Genomic DNA, 22,057 nt, shown 5'->3' on the forward strand with positions numbered 1-22,057 from the left:
GGAGATCGTCGTGGGGGAGTTCACTCTTGGCGGAATTCATCATTGGAGGAGTTCACTGTGGCGGAGTTCACCGTGGGGGAATTTGATGGTGGCGGAGATTGCCGTTGGCGGAGTTCACTATGGCGGAGATCACCGGGCGGAAATCCACAGGCGGAGATTGCGTTGGGGGAAACCGATGGCCACCGGTCAAAGTTATGGGGTAAACACTATAGAATTTCAATTTTTGGCCTGCTCTTGATTAGTTCATAGACCACTGAAACTCGTGATTCCAGTGGTCTGTGGTTAGTTTCATAAGCTTTTGACAAAATAAATTTGAAACCAAACACTTTACAAGTAAAGGATATCAAAATGACCCGCCTTTAGAACTGAAGAGTTCTACTTATCTTATTTTATTACTTTAATTCGAAAAATGGTTTAGAGTCGTTATGACCAGGGGCAAGCCGATTTGGCGCAAAGTTCGTTCACAGTCCATATTTCTAGAAGTTCGTGACCAGCCTGAAATTCAGCGGAATGGTTTACTTGGCCAAAAAAAGAGCGAATAGTACCCTTCGGATGGAGTTATCCAGTTTCGGTACATGCTCTTTGAAGTTCTGATTCTGGTCAATGTGCTAAACCAAGAACCGAACAGTTTTCTCTTCCTTTAGCATCCTACTTGTTGGATTGGTTCTCCCTTTAAGCAGACACGATTTTTTTTTAAAATTTGCAAAGACTGAACAATATCAGTTCAGAATAGTTCAGAAGACGAATATTTCTTGGTGCAACAACTTTTCGAGTACCTTGACAAAGATGGTAAAATGCTGATTGGTCTATAGTTAGTCAAAAGGAAAGGATTTGAGCCTTTCTATGGGGACATTTAGGCAAGCTCTGGCAGGTTCCTTTGTTTGCTGGTACCAGTGTCAGCGATGCAAGTTTGGGGCTTCAAACACGTTTTTGAATGGCTGGCCCTTCTTTTACATTACTATATGAGGAACGGTCAGCTTCGTTAAAACCAGCTCGAAACGCCAATTTTGCATCACTGGCATTGGCAGGCAAGTTTGTTTGCTGGTACCAGGCGCTTGCCTAAATGTCCGAATACGTATACCTTGGATTTGTACCAAAAAAAAACATTGTTTTTCAAAATATTCATAGTTTTGCTCTGAAACCCAAAACAAGTGGACCTCTCTTGATTAAACCCTTTTTGTGGCCCAGCATCTCCACCATTATTAAAACAGAATTTCATCCTGCCCAGGTGTTGGTAACAACAAGGTACGTATTGCTTGGCCAAAACCTGAAGAATGCTCAGAAAATGCTTGCAAAAGACACTAAAACTATATGTCAATCTGCTTCTTATACAAATCATTTCTGTAATGGAATTGCTCAAAAATTAATCATCAATGTAGGTTATAGTTTAACGGCAAAGAAGAATTCTTTGCTATTTAAACAAGATTTGTAGATGTATGGTGGTATTAACACTAGATGACGCCATATCGTAATCCCGAGATTTCATTCACATGTGAGTTCAGCTTTGAAATGCTTGGGATTCAGGAGTCAAATGCTTGACTCGTCCCGTTAGTAATTGGGAGAGCTCAAGCTCCTTGAGCAATTAGCAGGCCTCATATCATGAAAGGGGTCGATAAGTTTTTAATAGTTACAAAATATGTGTAATTTCCGAAATAATTTCAATGTCAGGGGCCACAGCTAATGTAAGCGACATAATATAATGTACCGAGTTGTAGCGATATGACTAGGGCCGGCCGAATTTTTTGCAAATTTCTTACATCTACAAACTTCAAGAAATACTGGACATTTTTCTGCAATTTATTTTGCAATTTCAGCCACTTCAGCAAAATAAAACATCAACATTTCGCCAATTTATTTTTTTAAATGTGCCAATTTTGGGGAGAAAATTGTGATTTTTTCATATTTTTCCTAAAAAATGTTTGACGTGAAAGTGAAAAATAGGTTAAAGATATATTACCAACTGCCTGCATGTACATATTTCATCCATCCATTTTAAATAGCTGTTTATTTTTATTGCAGTTTTTTGACATATTCTATATTAAAGGTAGGGACGTAGTTTGTTTGTGCAACATACTTCTCCTGGTAAAGTCAGACACATGTTTTCATGGGGTGTCAGGGCCCATTTAAATTGTCAAAGCAGCAACTTAGGCTGTAATTTGAATACTGCAAAAAAGTTTGAACTTTGATAACCAAGAAACAAACCAGGATTCGCAAACTGGAGGCCAGTTGCTCTACCAATAAGGTATCACACTTAACCTCTTCTCCGGTGGTAGTATAGCTAATTCAAATCCTGGTGCTGAGAGTTGTTATGACGGAATTTTCCTTTTCGTTGACAATTGCTTGATTTGAAAGGCAAAAATAGCCTTTTGACAAGTTTATTTGCAAATTTTTGTATTACTTCGAGTGATTTTTTTGCAAATATACTGTCAATAAAGATCTTATGTATTTGCAGATTTGGCAGGCCCTAGACTTGACTATCATCTTGAAGACAGAGGTACTAGTACATCAAAATGTCAAGGTGTTGATTTCATGGGTTTCAACTTTCAATATAAAAAAGTGTTTAAAACTGGCCACACTGAAAAAAGACCACGTTACATGTGATATTGATTGAATATTGACATATTCTCTTACTTCGACGATTAAAGAAATGACAGGGAGTTGCAGAAGTGGATATAAGTTTAAGCCGCGTAGTTGAAAAAGGTTAATATTTAAGCATTCTATTTGTTTGGACAATAATAGTGACATTTAAGGACGTTGAATCGACGTTGATTTTTTACATCAACTTAAAAATATGTTTACAACTGTCTCATATTAGCAATCATCTTTTTCTATCTCTCCCCTTTCAATAATTCGTATACCTCTCCCGTGAAGTCTTGAGTGGATTTTTAATCGAGATAGTGACGATTAAGGGTCGGAAAGATTTTTTTTTCAGGTTAAATTAAGTTTCCAACCAATTCGGTCATTTTGGGGGTAAACACTTTTTCGTGAACTTTAACCATAAAATAACCTAAAACCGAGGATTTTCGAGTAAATTTCGATTTTGGCCATTTTTATGGGAAATTTATGCGAAATAGAGGAAGGAAGATTAGATATCTCTTGGGTGACAATGTTTGTCCCCGCTCAATGATTTGCTTGACACTGATCCCTTAGGCTTTCATTAAGATTAACTATTGAGCACACAGGGGCATATCACAAGTGATCTAATTAGAGGGCTAGTCATCTACCTAAATCTAACTTGTATTGTCTAGTGGCGATTGGTAACCCTTCCATCGTTTGTTGTCAAAATAATGTTCGAAAATGTAAATAAGCGCAATTTTGAGGTCAGAACCAAAACAAAGGGCGTGCTGAAGACTGGCAAGAGGCTGGGGGAAGTGGCCGAGCCTTTCGTTGTCCATCCTCGAACCATTAGTAGGTAGAGTACTTCATGCAAAAACAGCAAACCTCTTAACGGCAGTTAGTCTTCAGATGTACTAAATGCAGAGGGTTACCAATCTCCATTAGACTGAAACTGGATCATTCATCGTTTGGTGTAAGGTTATTCAAAAGACCCTTTTCACACAAAATTGAGACTCAAAATGATCAAGAAATTCTTTGAGGGCGGGGAAGGGTATTTAAGATTTCACATTCAAAACCAACGACCTGCTGATGACTGGCAAGAGGCTGTGGGAAATGGCCAAGCCTTTCGGTGTCCATCCTCAAACCATTGGTGAGTGGAGAACTATATGCAAGAACGGTACATTCCTGTACAACAGACCAGACCATAGGCTAAGATCGGGGTTACGAGAATCAGTCTTGAGATGTTCAAAATTCAGATTTCCTTTCAACAGCCAATTTCCTTTCGACTAAAATTGGATCATTCATAAATGAATGTTTGGTTTTTCAATTGCCCCTTTTAAGGAAAATAATGTTTTTCACTGATGAGTCTTCATGGAAATATAACTTTTTCCTGAGGTAAAGGTAAGACTCAATCCAAAGAGAAAGAATATCTTGAAAAACAATAATCAAGCAATTTTGAACTTGAAAAACGCCATTATACTTGAATAACTGAATAAATAAAAATCCTGTTTTTTTTCACTTTTTTATAACTTATTTTGGCCGATTTTCATCACTTAAAAACAACTATTTTGACCAAAATAACAAACCGTTTTTCCGACCCTTAGTAATGATCATAAAAAGTTGGTCTCCTAAGATCGCTAATTATTTGTTCCAAAATGTTTTGAAATGGGACTCATACTAGAGTCAAAGGCTTATTTCGCAAGAGCATTCTATGTATTTGTTCATGAGTTTTCGGCTTTTTTGCGAGCACAGTGACGTCACATCTGGAACCAGTGGGCAGCTGCCTTGAGACCTTCACTACAACCCTTTCAATGTTCTTCTAAAATACCTTGTTGAAAGTCAAAAAGATGAGCCTTCAAAAGCGGTTCAGAGACCTGATGGTGTCATGCCACATGATACCGTAAATTGGGCAAAACAGCTGAGCCAATAGATTTTGTTCACTTCCGGATTTTGTCCGTGCGTACGCACAAACGGCGACCAAGTCGTCAAGGTCTGAGGGCCTAAGGGATTGGCGTCGACCCAGAGTACTGCACCATGCCTCATTCTGCTCTCACAAAGCGACAGTTTCTCATCTCAACTAAATAATGCATTCAGTCACGGCCAAGTCGAGACCAAGTCATGAAGGATTGCAAGACAGAGGGCCTCAGAGTAATCAAGGCTCTTGTACAGGCACGAAAATCGTAATTGGACATTAAATTCTCTTTGCCCCAAGCAGGATAATCATTGAATTAGTTGGGAGAGTGATCTGCAGAAAGGCAGACAGAACAAGCACAGCAATGGGTCGGTCGATTCACTTCCTGGTTGCTTTGTTATTGATTTCTGGTCAACAAACTGGTAAGTCAATGGTGACTCACCATCAGGGCAGTAGTAACGAAGTTACAAGTAACAAAATTCCAGTAATTCGTTCCTTTGCTCGAAAAGGGAAGTGCAGTCCCATAACGTTTTAAAATGGTGTAATTGTAGCGATCCAAAAAGTCCAAAATATACTCATCACTCGTTCCTTTTTTCACGCTCCAGAGTGGCATTTAATACTTCGTTTTTCTCTTGGCAACTGAGAAAACTTGAAGCTTTAAGGCAATCTTAATAGAAATTGCCATTTTTGTAATTTTCATATATCCTAAAGAAAGAAGCGCAGGGCTGAAAATTGTGTTTGCTGCTCTTAATAACAATTAAAGTGTTCTTGGTTTCAAATCTTGTTGTATTTTCACTCCTTTATTGTTTACATCTCCTCATTCAAATTCCGTTGAACTAAAAGTCCAGATTCAGGGCGGAATGTTCCTTTGGCTTGAGCATGTTGCATCAAACATCTCAACTCTCCCCATATCCATCCATGACTTTAGGCACAGAGCTAAATACTGTTTTTCCATCATCACTTTTTGTCTCATGGTTGCAAATGTTGAACAATCATGATGTTTTACATGTGAAATATCTCATCAGTATGCATTCCAGGAGAAGTACTAATACTTGTATTCGGAAGCATCTTTAAAGACACGGAATATTTAGAAAATGGTTAAAATATTTTATCAAATTATGTCGAAGATTTAATTTGGAATCGTTTTCTAGAAAAACGAACATGGCCGCCAAGAATGGGAGTAATGCAGTGCTAAGCAAATGAAGAGTATCAATGCTCATTAGTGTAACATCCTGGCAGGAAAACTTCAAATCTTAAGAGTCTTTGAATCAAAAGTATAGCCATAATTTGGTAAAATGTGGTCTTGATGAGGCAAAAACCCTGAAATATTGGTCGCTAAATTTTTTGTAAAAGTAATTGCAACGAGTAATGCTATTATATTTTTGGCGAGTAACGGTTGTGTCACGAACTGCCCTTTTGATCAAAGTAATTGTAACTGCAATCTGTTCCTTTTATAAAGGAAGGACTAACGGCCCTGCTCACGATAGCTTGTACAACCAATCAATAACAAAACAAGCAATTGTATATTACAATTGTAATATATGGATAAATGAACTGTGGTTTCAAGAAGGGACTGTCCATAGTGCTCACAGAGTGACTGCTATCTACTCGTTTCTTCCTTCTATCTCTTTCTACTATCAATTAAGTGTTTATCATTCCAATATTCTTTATACCCTGCAAAGTGTCATGAGTGGAATCTTACAATACAATTAGTAGACATCGACATAAGGTGCTTATTTGAGAGAGTTTTTCGCTGTCTTTCCCTGAATTTGCTTTTTAACTTGGTTTGGTTTCATTAGAGCAAAAAAGCTGAATTTTTATAACCAATGATATCTGCAAGATGTTCCCGAATTGCAAAAAAAGTGGACACTTTTTGAATTATATCATAATTTGTGACTTAACAAAAAGTAAACTAAGTGATGGGACTCCGAATGATTTTTTACAAAGATTAATTGTCCTTCAAAACTGATAACTCTCAAAGGGCCTTCTCCAGTACGAACTGTAGACTGCAACCATTTGATTGTTTAGATATACATTGCTCCGAGACAATCTTGTGAAAATAGTAGTGCTTTTTAACTATGAAAAATGCAATTCTTTTTAGATGGATCATCTTGGTCCAGATGGAGTGAATGGTCAGATTGCACTCAAGTGTCTAGTCAAACCATTCAAACAAGGATCCGGACCTGCCAATCCTTTGAGTCTTCACCGCCTGTCGATTGTCCTGGAAACAACACACAATCTCAAATTTGTGGATTACAACCTCGTCCGCTGAGTTTTTGCCCCATTGGGTTTGAGCAAAGTTATAAGTAAGTCCACAATTGACATTAGTAATAATGCAGATATTGGCAGTGTCTTACTTTCTAGTAAGCGCAAAAAGCACTATTGGCAATGGGTGTTTCATTTTCATAGGTACTATTTTCAACATTACTAGTTTGAATACCAGGTGCTTTAGGTGGACTGAGAATAAAAATCTTTGCAGGCAACCTTTTCCCCTTTGGAAGATCACTTTTATAAGGTTACGCCTTCCATGAAACTGTTAATTGAAGGAGTGCAATTTGTCATAGATGATGCTTTTTCTTTTATCTAAAGCTATTGTTAAACAATATCATCCTGGATTAAATGAGCAACGAGTCTTTGAAAAATTAATTTCCACTCAATACGGCTTGAACCGTAACCAAAATAAGTAACGCGTTACCGTTACCTTTACAGTTACTTTTGTAAAAAAGCATGGTTTAACGCGATTTTTTTTAACGGGTACTAAATATGACGTGAAATAAATGACGAATGTACGTGGGTACAATCGTACACATACAAGGCTTCAAGGATTAAAGTTTGATTAGTTGGGTCAATATTTTTTTATTTCTTGAAACATTGTAACAATTATTTTTCATCTTTCTTTTCATGGTTTGAAAAAAGTTAATATAAGGCAAGTATTCGACTGGTTTGATGAGAGGAAAATCAGGGTTACATTTTGAGGCTAACTTACCGTTTTTTTTGTCATGCAACTAGTAATGTTATACGTCACTGAAAATGTAAATTGATAACCCTGATCGCAACCTCCCGTGATTATTTTTGGATTCCATCAGTTGCAAATAAGTAATTGCATTTGAAACAGAACTTATAAAACAATATGGGAGGAAAACTTTTTACATTTCAACTAACCAAAAAAAGTGCTCGGACAACTTGCTCAAACCGATTTAATGTAATGTCCCAGAAGAGAGTGTTTGCCTGGCAAGGGGTTGCAAATGGTTTTTCTAATCAGTATTTGGAAATGCTGTCCACGATTCAGATTTACACCACAGATGTCGAGATTACCTCGACTGTACGTATTGAAGTGGGTATATCTAGGGCCCTAGGTACTTACGACGGTACAAGAGCGTAAGAAGCACATCAGTTTTTCATAAGCACATCAATAAGCTAAATGGTACACCAATAAATGAATTACACATCAATGAAAGCATTGAACTTCTATTTTAACATTTTGCATGAAAACATAATGGTTGTATTTAGCCATGGAATAAGTTTTAGCCTTGAGGAAAAGGAGCACTATAAAAAAAAATATGTTTTCAAGGTACTCATTTGGTTTAGGATTTTTTGTGTCTCTCTACCTGCACAATTGAGTTTGTGTCTTTCAAAATGAGACCTGGCTTGCCAATTTTTAGCTTAATCTAACGTCTGAGTCAAAAGTAATAAATATTTAAAACTCATTTCAAGGAGGTGAAAAAACGAATGAACTTGCACAACGTAACTCAGATCTTACCCAATTTCGTACATTTTTTGTTCATTATTTCGCCCTCATTGGGCTGAGTTTTAAAAACGCATATAAGAAAACCTCACTGACACAAACGTCAGATTGATTTCAAACTTGACGAATGCTTAATTTTTCAAACAAAGCTCCTCATCAGAAAGAGAAATCATTTGATTAATCGGGGTTTATTCTCTCCTCCATTGACTCTGTTCATGTTCAATTGACGACGTCGCCTTTAGTTCAGAGAATTGAAAGCGACTTTTGCTTGCAACAGGAGTTCATACCTTCGTGCTGCGAAAAGCAGATTATTTTCGTTGCACCCTAAATTATTTGGGATTATAGTTGCAGGCTCGAATTACAATTGTCGAACCAAGAAGTAGAATATGAAAAGTTTTTTTGCACCATTGAACATGTACCCAACATATTGACCCTTGTCGAGGGTAACACCAATTTCATTCTAAAAGCTAACATAAGCCTTAGGTGGGTCGATCTAGGAAGTACAAAAACAGTATAACCTTTTTTTTGCTGATGACATGATTGTTCCATGGCGGTTTCGCACTAACCTGAGATTAATGTCTTCACAAAATTTGCTATATTCACTGTCGAAGGTAGGAAGCAAACCTCATTCAGGTTTCTTTTGAAATTGTTGCTGTTGCTGGTTTTAAGAAGGCTTGCTGCGGTACCGTATTGGAAGGGCATCCGCTTTCCAATTGGCGATTTCCTCTTTGCAGTATTTAAGTTTCAGCAAAAGTTGCTGCCTCAACAGCTGAAATGGGTGAACCTGCGATCATTCCCAAGGGTGAAGTAATAACTAACGTTGCACGTTTGGTTGCGACAACCGAGCAGGAATATCCCTTAATTGGGACACCCATCATCAGATGGCAGGCCGAGCGAGAGAGCTGTCATCTCACTTATCTGACTCCCAACAAACAAACAAGCTTGTTTTAGGAGCTCGAGGATATTTTAAGCGATTGAAGTGGTATTGATTTTCTACTATCTGTTACTTATCATCTCCCTTCTCGGTGGCCACAACAGCCTCTCCGGTGAGAAGGACAAAATAAAGGAACTCCATACATGTGCAGCTGGGTTCTGCTGCACATTATTGAATATAGGCCGTGAAGTGAAGAAAAATTCAAAGAAAAATGTAGAGCGGTGCCCTGATTTTGGTCATTTAGTGGCGAAAGATCGTGAACAAACATCACAGACAACTTGTACCGTGATACCGTTGAGCTAAATTGTGTTATAAATCTTTAAAAGAAAGTGGTTCAAATCTGTGACTGTAATAATATGCTGTCATGTATGGTATATTACAATGGTGTTTGCTTCAACAAGTCGGAAAGGTGAAATGAATGACAAGCTAAGTATGTGCACAGTGCAGACTGGCTGGGTATGTTGTACTCCAAGGAATCACATTAGGTTTTAGTTTTCCCCTTCAATTCTCAAGGGGAATCAGATAGCAATCAAGCCACTGAAATGTATGAGTTGAAGGATCTTCCAACATTTCCATCATTTCCATCATTCGAGATCTCGTGGGCGGGTAAAAAGTCCATTGAAATTTGGTACCGTCTATTTAGTGGCTTGAGCCATTCGAATGAGATATGAAACCATATTCGTCTAAATGGACGTCGTTGAACATATTTGGCATTGGCTGCGAAGGGTATACTAGCACAGTATACGAGCAATATACTAGAGCGTTGCTTAGTCACAAGTACTATGAAAAATAGAGCTTCGTCGAACAAAGAGCCATCCATCTAGCGTGTTCCTGACGATTACAGTGGCTCTTTCAGATGAACAAAGACTGCAATTTATAAAGGTTTATGGATTTCTGAAGTCAGGTTTGAATATTGGACAATATATCGCGCCCGTTGTTGTAAAATATTTGCATCGACGAGAAGGTTCTCTATATGTTTTAGTATTCAAGCTTCTTGAATTTTCGTGTGAATGCAGTATACTAGAGTGTTGAATTAGGTCAGCATAAGCTTTTGGGAATGAGAACCATATTTGTTGGCTTTGGACAAGAGTAACTTACATGCATCATGGTCGTACAAATTTATGAATGCTTCAATACTTTAGTGTGTTACTAGTCAATGTTTTGATAAAAATGCTGATTGAGATATTTGTACCTCTACCCTAGGGCTGTGATGTGTGCAAAACATCGTCTCATACATTTCTTAGGTTTTTGTGGGAAAGTGTTCTAATTTACAATGGTGCTTTTGGTGCTTCAATTTGGGTATGCTTACTCATGTAACCACTCCTTTATATCAAGCTTCAACACGTCCCAATCTTGAGTAAGGTTCATTTTGCTCTCCTAAATTTGATTAGAAATGAATCACATTTTCTGGCTTGTTTATCAACGTACAATAATAAAAAAGGGAAAACATACAAAGCGCCAATCACAATATGTGAAGAACAGTCAGGTAAAAAGAGCAAAATTGACGTAATAGCGCCAGAAATGGCAACTTTGCACTAGCAAAATTGACTTCTTCATTGCTGTCTGTTTCAATTCTGAGTGGGATAAGGGGTTATCATTTGACAAAGGTGTAGGGAGAAAAATGACAGCCTAAGATTGTCGCCCTTGTCAATTGGTCTGGAGGCGCAATTGGCTCTTCATCAGCATGATCTTACATTTCATTCCAGATATAAAAAAAACCAAATAAGGTTGCCAAAAAAGGCTGGACATTGAAAATGCGACCACTTTCTTTTCTTTTCCATCTTTTTAAGATTGCAACTCTTAAAAGCCAAGAATACTATTGCTATGCGAAATAAAATGAATGGTAAAATAAGCATAATTTACTTGATTTTAGCAAATGATAGCAAAAAAAGTCCCTATTTTGGTTGACATTGGGTAACTCAAGAAAAATTTCTAAGATGTGGTCAAAACATGATCCCTATAGTTTTGAGAGAGGAATAACATTTTTCTCTCCAGAGCTCTACCATATTAGCTTTTGCATGGAGGTATGCTTTTAACCAAGCTGGACGAGCAGTTTGCTCAAGTCCAGATATTACCATACACTCTGACAGACATTGATGAAGGGTAGTGTCCGAAGTAAACCATTGTATCAAAACTGTATTAAAACTATTCTTCTCAAATAAGTCTCATTTCTAGTGTTGTACTATCCCAAGAACTTCAATAACTTTATGTACTTTTGAGACACTGTAATGGAGGTTCTCTCTCAAGTATTAGTAGACTCCAACAAAAAATCATGTTCATATGTCGGGCAGAACAGAACAAGAGGGTTACACTAATCGGTTTTCCAATGTCTGGGTTTTCAGCTCTTCCCCACTCTGAACCGTCATACTTCTGCAATTTCTGCACGACGTAAAAAAAACATACTTTATCAAGACTAATGATGAGGAATCGAGTTGGTTAACATTTTGCAAACAAAAAAAAACTAATGAACACTGGCATGGAATCTACTCTGTCTTAGCCTGAGACTACTAGTTGGAGTATGCTCTTCCAGCTCCAAACAGAACTCACACGCACTAAGCACATGGCAAAATAGATATTAGTTTTGAGCTAAAATTAATGTTTGAATCTAGCTATCACAAAGTTCAATTGAAATACATCGGCCTAAGCTTATATATTGAATATGTAAGACATTTTTCAAGAATAATATTTCTCATGACGGCACTCTTTCAATTATAGTACACCAAATCAGGCCAATAGTAGTATACTTAAGCTCGTTTACCCTGCGCCCTCAAAGCATATGCGCTACTATCTCTTATATCTATACAAATGCCATTCAAACATTTTGAAAACTGATACCCAGGCTTCGAATTGCAATATGGAAGGCCATTTACAAGGTTAGATCATTGGCTTGGCTGGAAATGGGAACAATGCATTCTCGGAGAGTCTCTGTATTCATAGTTTGTACCTTTAGAGACGGCTTGAATATGCAAAAATAACGTCCTTTTCATGACAAAAAATATGGGTAACAATTGTTCAAAACGGGGAAAAAGATATGTCCTTCAACCTAACATTTGGGCTCAAAATCTTGGAAATACTTTGAGATTGAAAAAAGTCTATGAATTACCATACAGCGCAAAGTAAAAATGCGACCATTAAGAGCAGCTTTGAAGGTAACAAAAAGGGCAATTGACAAGGAAACGGAACAGAGTGCATTTCATTAACTCAAGCAAACCTGAGCTCCATTGCAATATCATTTGATTGCATTTGTGAGCTTCAGATCAATTCATTGGACATGTGCATCGACAATCAAAGTAGCAAATTGCCAACGGCGCGTTATGATCAAAAGCCCATTGTTTTTACTATAGCCACAATAGTTTTGTCCGTATTAATCTATCACCATTGACCAGACTGAGGCTGTTGTCTACAACGAAGATGAACCAAAAATTTGTTCGGTTTGAAAATTAGGATTGAATGGGCCATATTCTAATCAGATTTGTGGGTCGTCTCAGCGGATGGGGTTTTGATCTTGAAATGGATATTCTGTTGGTTGGATATCCATAAAATTCGGGATTAGTCTATAAACAGGGTGAGCTTGGTCCACGGGAGTCCACCAGAAGGGATCAGTTGCAGCCACCTTTTTTTGACCATCTCAGTAATGGTCAAATCTCGGTAGGGGCCAAAGTATGGCTTATCAAGTGGACCTCGTCGAACACAAACAAAATGCGCCTCTTTAAGAAAAATGGGACGTAAGAAGCCTTTAGTGTAAAAAAAGAAAGACGTTAGCAATTGATGTTGCTACATGGACCTAAATTTTGGGACTGTAGGGCGTAGCCAAAAGAGTTCCGGGGTCCTCTTTGAGAGCACTTGAATCGATAAATGTGAAGACTACTTTTGGACTTGGCTTCAAGTGACGATGAACAAGCCCAATTGGAACGCTGAAAACCGGATGTCATGACGTGACCTTGTGGGTTGCCGATCCATTGAATTCAGCTTGCAAATCACGACTAACATCAAATGCAAGAGATCTAATCTTTGATTTGTGCCCTTGAAGCAATCTTGGTGTCGGTCGGTCGGTCGGTCGGTCGGTCGATAGTTTGGGGCTATGTCGATGATAGTCGGGATTTATGTAAATCTTGTTGGAAGTAACCCAAAAAGCAATAGTTTGATGTGAATAAATCTATCAGTACAAACAGGCAAAATTGTCGAATGTAATTTTACATGGTGCTGATTTTACAAACGTTGGCAGTCAAGTTTGGTCGAAGGCCATGCCTTTCCAAACGGGGTACCAAGTTGATGGTTGATCGGTAAGCAATAAGTAGCATCAAAATTCAAGTGACCCAAAGAAAGACTGAGACCATGGGCGGGCCATATGTTTTCGTCATTTTTGGCAAATTTTTGAACATTGACTTTCACAAACCCTTGAGTTCACGGGATTAACAATTTGGGCTTTCTCAATCTAGTCGAAGTTAGCACAATCGCAATTGGTCATGATTGAAGTGGTTCAGAGTACCGAAAGGGGTACGAGATAATGCATTTGTCACATAATTTGATTTGCGGGATATTTGCTTCTCGTGGAGAAAGTTGATACTTAACTCAGATAGGGTCATTTGTTGACATGAGGAACACAAGGAAGACTTACGGTTCAAGTCAAAGACTTGGGTCAAGTACGTTTGAAATGCAATTCATTACATTTGGTACAACATTGGTTGCAAATGTAATGAACTGCAATAATAATCGCATATTCTTTAAGTCTGATTCATTTCAACTACAATTACTTTAAAATATAGTTCATTTAAAATGTCCAACAAATGTAGAACACATTAGTCTTGTCCCAACAAGGACAATAATAAAGGTCAAGATAGGAGTAGCTTGCGATTGACGATGCATCGAAAGTTTCACCTTTCTGATGAATGAACTCATTTTTCCTCTTTGGAAACCTGTTTGTAAAGTTTTTTTTCGTTCCCAAGGTCTTCACCCGTTATCCATTTGTGTACGTACGAAGGCAAATCAAGTATGGATACGAGTAGGCCTCTATAAAATTAGAAACATCACAAATAGTTTCAAAACATGAGCTCGAGGGACAAATCTTTGACTCTTTTCCAGCTAATATCAATTTACACTCAAAGCAAAAAAGCACATCTGCAACCTTCTTAATGCCGTTGAAGATGATATCATTCGCTTACCCCTTCAGATTTTTTCAAATGTTTGATTTCGGATCATCGAGGCACTGTGTCTTGTCGGGCAGATTTCGTGGAAGGCTCAAATCGACATGGAGGACATGTTGAATTGTACCACAGTATGGACTAATTTCTAGGTTAATGTCTTAAGCATTGTTTTTCTGTTGGAATTGGGGGCACATATGCCTTTGGTGCCCCGATGATCCAAATGATTTCGACTTCAACGGCATTGATAAGGTTGTCGATCGAACTTTCCATTATTTTGGAGTACTACATCTAAATCTTTCATAAATGAGACCGGCTCAATATCTTTACCTACATTATCTACGAGTGGACTATTCAAAGGAGTTGACCCGAAGATCATTGAGCGGAATTTCATTACGTTGAAAGCCACTTGACTCTAAATAGCCCAAGAGTAGATTATATCTAGGTCCTTTTGCTTCTGGAATCTTGGCCATTCCAACCAAAAACTAACCTCGTATCATCAGAATAGGAGGAGATACTGTCGTCACTATTACTAAGCTTCTGAAGTGGAGCAATGGAGCTGATAAAAAATAGCAGACCTAAAATGGAGTCCTGAGGAACACCCGACTTGACATCAAATATGTCGGTATGTGACCCTTCAGCCTTTACTTCTTATTCAATCGAGAACCTTGCCTTGGATCCCAAGGTCATAAAGTGCATTCAAGAAATGGCCATGATCAACTTAATTCAAGGTCTTGGCAAAATCAAGATTTATCCCCAATGCTCATATTTAAAAAGTATAGGTTTATTCTACAGTAATAGGCAAAGTCTCTGTAAAGTGCTTCGTTTGCCACCCTGATTCGCGCGTGTGTTGCGGTTTTCCCGGGTGAACGCGTTGGCCATTTTTAAGTTCAGTTTTTGGTTTGGTTTCGTTTGTCGATATTGTTCCCCCTTTTTGTGTCAATTGCGCCGCGTTAATGTCAGTAAGTTCATTCCATTCTGTACACTATCTGATAATTTTCATTCCGATTTTATTTTATTCTGCGACTTTAATGTTATGTATTTATTTTCTCTGAAATAGAAACCGTTTAAACACAAACAAAACGAGTCTGAACCCGCCACAAAATCGACCAGGGAGAAGTAACTTACAGTTTTGACAACTCGGTGGTTGAAGAAGGAAAGATCCGGTCCAAAGATGGCCACAGCGTTGGTTAAGGAGGCGGAGAACCAAAAGACGGATTCCGTGGACCATCGCGGCCGAAGGAGGATCCTCTCAGCTCAAGTGGGAGGTATCACAAGAAGGCTTAACTATCTGAAATCTTTTCTGGAAGATCCGCATGAGCTTGACCTAGTGGAGCGGGAGTATGGTCCATTAATCCATCGCATCACCACGTTCGAGACAACTGTTGGTGCGGAATTAGCAAGGCCTGACTTGGAGGAGAAATGAACGTACTGAGCTCTCCAATTGGTTCAATGAAAGGTTCCTGACGATGAACGAAGGCAAGAGAGAAATTTCTGACTGGATTAATCAATTTCACATTCAAAACATCGCTCCGGAAGATAGCGCTTCAAGAGCTGGATCCGATACTTCATCGGTGAAATCAAGAGCTTCGTCCTTACGATCTGGAGCATCATCTACTAAGTCGAAAGCTTCGTCTCAGGCTCGCGTTCGATTAGCGCAGGAGAAAGCAAGACTCATCAGTAAGGAAATCCTGGAAAATGACATGGAGACTGTCAACGAAATCAGAGTTGAAGCAGAGAGAAGAGCGCAGGTCGCACAGAACAAAGCAGAATGGATCCGAATTTCAAACGTCGAACGAGCTCTAGATGGAATAGAGGGACTGGAAATGGTCATACCCAAAGAGGCCGATGTTGGGGTCTGAAGGAAGGAGAGGTTGGAAAGGCGCCTCAGGTATGGGAAAATCTTCCAAGGTCAAATCAAACAATGTCGATATACTGGCCGGTGGCCACCTTCTTGGGTCGAATGAAGAACGATCGCAAACCTATGAGAAATCCCGGAAACGGGATCCTGGACAACCACTCGGAGGAGAAAAAGGGCCAAATTGTTCTCTAGAGCGGAATCCGGCCCTAATTGAAAAATCCCGGGCGAATGCCGTCAGACCTAAGTCGCGTGTTCCATAGCCTCGGAACAAGTAGCACTGCTAGCTGAAATTGCTCAAAGATCCTACCTCCCCAATCAGAACCGGACATATTCGATGGAACGGATCCTACTAAGTTTGCGTCGTTTCTTCAAGCATTTGATCGGCTAATCGCTTGCAGTACTACTTCTCCTTCAGATCTGCTGTACTATTTGGAACGATATACGAGGAATGAACCACAAGATCTGGTTCGGAGTTGTCTCTACATGGATCCTAAGGAAGGATACGGGGAGGCACGTAAGCAACTGATATACGAATATGGAAACGACTTCGAATTGCCTCGCATATCTTGAAAAGATCCAAAATGGCCAGAAATCAAATATGAAGATGGCCCAGCAATTAGAAGGTTTGCCATTTTCTTGCGGAGGTGCCGAAACTATTTGAAAACCGTTACGGCCATAGGCCAAATTAATAATCCCACGATGATTTTAGCCGTTTCCAAGAAACTGCCTTACAAGCTTAGGGAATCGTGGAGACGCAAAGCCTTTAACCTTGTTAAAGACGTTGGAACTGTCAAGTTTAAGGATTTCTCGGAATTTGTCAATCATCAGGCAAACATCCTTTGCCTCCCCATTTTCGGGGATATTCGCGATGAAGCTCTCAGTAAAGCCGGCCAACCTACCAATGGGGGAAGAGAACAATTTCTCTTGCCACGGGGTTGGATCCCGAGGAGTCCGCACCAAGTGAATCAAGGATTCGGTGTCAATTTTGCGGGAAATCGTCACACAATCTAGGAAATTGTAACTCGTTGGCAAACGAAAGAGAAGATATGAAATTGAAATACTTACACGAAAGAAGATTGTGTTTCGGATGCCTGGAGTGGGTCATATTTCGAGGGACTGTCCTAAGCGGTTGAAGTGTGCAACCTTTGGATTTGGACACACCGACATGCCTACATAGAGGTTCACCTATCCGTGAGTACAGTCAACAGGGAATCGAGGGCATGAAGGCATCAAAGTTGCACCTCAGCTTGCTCTATTGGGTGTGAAAGGACTGTGATCAAACAGGGCCGGTGTCGACCGTTCCAGATCTACTCAAAGGTAGCCCTGGCGATTATCCCGTCAAAATCGATTTGTCAAGGGCAGTAAAAGGAGCATCACGACCTACGCTGGATTGGACAACTTTTCTAGCGATTCGTTTATCACCGACGATCTCGTCTCTCTGTTAGGAGCTGGAGGAAATAAGGTTGAAAATAAGGCTGAATACCATGAATTGCAAGAAAAAGAAAACTTCTACGAGAGTGATTGACAATCTCGAAATAATGGATTTGAAGAAAAGGAACGAATCTGCATGCAATTACTTTCAGCCAGGAAGAACTCCCAGTCTCCAGAATGGACGTTGTAAAGAGAGAAGACGTGAACGCGTCTAACTATTTGGCTGAAGTTCATTTGAGTTTGTCGACGCTGAGGTTGGTCTTGATATGAGCAAATGTGCAGAAGACTGTAAAGCCATTGCAGATAGTGAGTGGCCCACCTATGGGCCCTATGCCTCAGGCACCGCCTAGGATGGGCTTTAAATGGACCCTATCGACCATGCAAGAGAGCCCGCAAGTTCAGATGAACTTCACGCGTGTACCTCGTCGTAAGACATCGAACTCCAGATTCAGCAAATGTACAACAATGAGTTCCAAGACTCGAACTTAGATTGCCGTGGCCCGTCTTTAGAGACATGAAGTGGAACGAGAAAGTGAAGAAAAGCATTCGTATTAATGAACAGGGATACTATGAAATCGGCCTGCCCTTCAAAGAAGAAGAAGTGAATTTTCCCAATAATCGCGATCAGGCTTTGAAACGAGTCCTAAGTATGAAGAGTAGGCTGATTCGAGAGGACGACTATCGACGAGATTATTTGGAGTTTATGACAACAATGATGGATCAAGGTTTTTCGGGAGAGAGTGCCGTTTGATGAACTTTGCACGGAATTGGGTAAGGTTTGGTAACATTGTGCACCATGGGGTTTACCACAAGGCCAAGAAAAAACTCAGAGTTGTGTTCAACTGCTCCCTTAAACATCTTGGTACTTCCTTGAATGACCGTTTACTACAAGGGCCTGATTTGACCAACAATCTGTTGGGAGTGTTGCTGCGTTTCCGCGAGAAAAGAATTGCCATAATGGCAGACATTGAGAAAATGTTCTACCAAGTTAAAGTCCAAGGGAAGATTCGAACTTTCTACGGTTCTTCTGGTTCGAAAACAACAACTTAGAAGCACAACCCGTGAGTACCGTTTGAAGGTGCATGTGTTTTGGAGCCATATCCTCGCCGAGTTGCTCGAATTTCGCCCTTAAACAACAGCCATTGATAACCGGGACTTGGTTGGAGAAGAAGCCGTTAGGGCCGTCCAAGAATGCTTCTATGTGGACGACCTTTTAAAATCGTTTGATGAAGTGGAAGAAGCTAAGTCATTGTTCGGTGAAATCAGGATCATTTGTAAGAGCGGAAGATTTAATTTGACCCAAATTCTCTCGAATGACAGGCAAGTTTTGAGCTCCGTTGCTCGGGAGGATCTTGCTTTAGACGTGCGGGAAACGGATTTTCTCATGAGGATCTACCTACGGAAAGAGCTCTGGGAGTAACGTGGCGAATCCAGTCGGACGTATTGGTTTCAAGATTAGAAGCCCAGAGGAATTTCCGAATTCAAGGCGAGGACTTCTCTCATCCATCCATGCAATATATGATCCCTTCGGTTTTGTTGGACCCCGCGGATCTCTCTCCATTGATCCCTCCTCATGTCTGAAAAAACCTTACCCACTTTACTTCTCGATATGTTCCTCGAGTTTGCCATTGTTCTTACAACTTATTACAAGGTCTATTACCATGTCAACCACCTATATTGCACTTGTCGTTGGGCGATGGTAGCGCTCTCTGCTTCGTCTAGGAGCGGACAAACAAGTGTAATAATAGGAGAATACGTTTCAAAATACCAGGCTTTATCAAGACGACATTGCTGAACAACTTACTGCGTAAGCATTGTGACATTGTATACCACCGATTCTATTGAAAACATTTCAGATTGTGCAAAGGTAAATTCCCAACATAAACACTTATGACATTCAAATAAGAATTAAGCACGTAGTTCTATATCATTCACTTGATAGGCCATCAAGCTTTATAAGATTATCATTTCCCTACCAGATATTCCATTTAAAATGTTTTTTTATAAACTGAATATCTAATATCAATCGCCAGAAACCCATTTTATCTTTAAGGTCAGTTAGTGACCTGTGAGCAATAGTAAATTTGAAGAGCATATCCAAACGAAAGAGACCAAAGCATTTTAGACATTTGGCTGGATAAAATGGACAGAGGTGAATTTAATTGAAAAAATATAAACAATTTTTACAAAACCTATTCCAGGCACAAATAAACTATTGGGAACGACTTCATGCTTAGAATCATAAATTATTCAGCTCTGGTACAAAAGATACCTAAGCCATTATGATTCTAATCGTCTCGACAAGTCTAGTCAGGGAATAAAAAGTAGCGTTAGAGATAAAACAAGCAACACATGGGAAATCCGAGGCAGTTTTAACACGTAAGATAAAAAGTTAGTGAAGGTCATAAAATCATCTTTTGTATTAAACTAAGCATCAACCCTCCATAACCCATTACCGTGCTCTTGTAGACGATGCTATTTACTAGATCATTGTTAATTAAAAAATAAAAACATGAAAGATTGGTCTGGGATTGTAAAAAAAGAAAAATTCTAAATTTCAAGCACAGATGAAGAAAGGTCTTCAAAGTACCATGTGAGCAAGCGAGGCAAACTCTTTTTAAGAGCGAATGGGTGACAGCTCTCAGGGTATGGTTTTTGATTGTGGGGGCGCCCAATCGGTCCTTCATTTGGTAGAGGTTGACTCACAAAGCGCCCTGTGAAGTGCAGAACCAAAACCATATTTCGTGCAGCGTAAGGGGGCTATGTTTCAAGCATAGAGCATGCCCAGGGTAACTAGACACTGGAAAAGCCGACACATTGGAAAATTCGACATATCGGAAAACTCGACACATCGGAAACCCCAATTTTTCAATGAGTTGAGTTTTCCGATGTGTCGACTTAATGGCTCATAGGGTATGGTTTCAAATTGTAGAGGCGCTGCTTTCAATCGGCTGGATTTGTATTGNTAGAGGCGCTGCTTTCAATCGGCTGGATTTGTATTGCTACCAACCCATCTAGACCTTTAGCGGAAAATGTATCCCGCAAAAGCCCTTCGTTAAACCTGATTGTGTTCAGTTCCAATAAGGAACGCTTTTGTTAGTATTCACTTACTTTGGACCACTGGACAACCAGTTTAAGTTATTGATGCCTGGCAACAGGAGGTGGTATTCTTGGTCATGAACGCTGAAAGAGGCTTGTTGAAATCCTGACCTCGACATGGAGTTACAAGCATCAGGAATGTCTAAAAAGCGATTGGTATTTTCTTGTTGCCAAAAGCAACTTCCAATCCGATTGGGTGATCCGTCCATGGCCGGAAAGTAGAACTCCTCTATTGAACACGGGCCTTAAAAAGGAAAACGTAGGGAGCAGAAAAGTGAAGCCAAGAAATGTATAAATCTTACCCATGTTATCTATGTCCAAAAAGCCACCTGCCTTTACATTTGTGTAAACGATAAGCTGCAAAAAACAAAAAACAAATGTGTTTCATTATGAGGGTGTTTTTGACTAAAACCCCAACGCCATTGTTAACAAACCAATGATGTTAAGGTAAACGTATTTTGCAATAATGACATTTTTTGTGTAGCCTGCTACTACGTAATCATATTCTTATCTAAACTTAGTAGGATTAGGATCCTTGGATTGAGTGGTACACAAAATGACATACATGCTCTCTCGAAAATAGTGTCAATATCTGTCAGTGCCTTCATGACAAAAGCAATTATTTCCTCGCACCGCTACATGGAAAAGCTTTTTTAAAGTTTAGTTATATAACTTATAAATAGGAGAGAGTTGTAACGCAGCTGGTGAGGTGCGACCAAATTATGTTCGGGTTCATGAGTTAGATCCCAGGTCTGAAAAAAGCGACGATCTCCTGTGAAATTCACTGTTGACATGTCAAGCTTTAGAAATCTGTCTCACGGAACCATGTTCCGATGATTTGTTTCTCGTACGTTTTGGTTTGGTTTTTGGGTCGTACATGGGTCACACTTTTAGAGGTTTCATGAGGCGTTAGTTTTGATACTAGGAAATTCTTGATTTTAACAAGTCTATAGGGGCAATTTGGAATTTTAGTATACGGTACTGGCAGTCACCAAGTTTACTGTACAGTACATAAGGCATCTGAGGGCACCGGTTATTTCGACTTTACAATTGCATAAATGAGTGCATCCTACTTCTACAGTAAAACTTTAATGTTCCCAAATTGTGAACATCTACACAGTGGGTCATAAAGTTAGTGATATTCATTAATGCAAGTTCAAAGTTTTCCTCTCTAAAAGTCGTTACATTTGCACCTTCACTTTGAATGCTTTTCCAAAGCAACCCGGGCGATTGGCTTTGTTCAATTATAATCTTTCATTCACTCATAGTTATTGTTACTCGACACAATTACCATACATTAATTTGCCTTTCACAGAAAGCGATGAAAACAAGCATTAAGTTGAAAGATCCCCGAGGTTCCTATATATCAAATTGAACT

The 22,057-nt window shown here is 39.4% G+C and overlaps 1 protein-coding gene across 1 annotated transcript in view; it reads left to right on the forward strand.

The window, feature by feature from the left end:
• The first annotated feature begins 6,577 nt into the window (after window positions 1-6,577).
• The window catches only part of LOC131883359 (uncharacterized), a 58,615-nt gene continuing 43,135 nt past the window's right edge, over window positions 6,578-22,057 (forward strand). Inside the window, exon 1 of the mRNA XM_059230814.1 lies at window positions 6,578-6,774. The gene's annotated coding sequence lies outside the window, so the exon portion shown is untranslated. The remainder of the gene's footprint in view (window positions 6,775-22,057) is intronic.

The sequence above is a fragment of the Tigriopus californicus genome, chromosome 7 (assembly GCF_007210705.1).
Source record: "Tigriopus californicus strain San Diego chromosome 7, Tcal_SD_v2.1, whole genome shotgun sequence".
NCBI classification, from domain to species: domain Eukaryota; kingdom Metazoa; phylum Arthropoda; class Copepoda; order Harpacticoida; family Harpacticidae; genus Tigriopus; species Tigriopus californicus.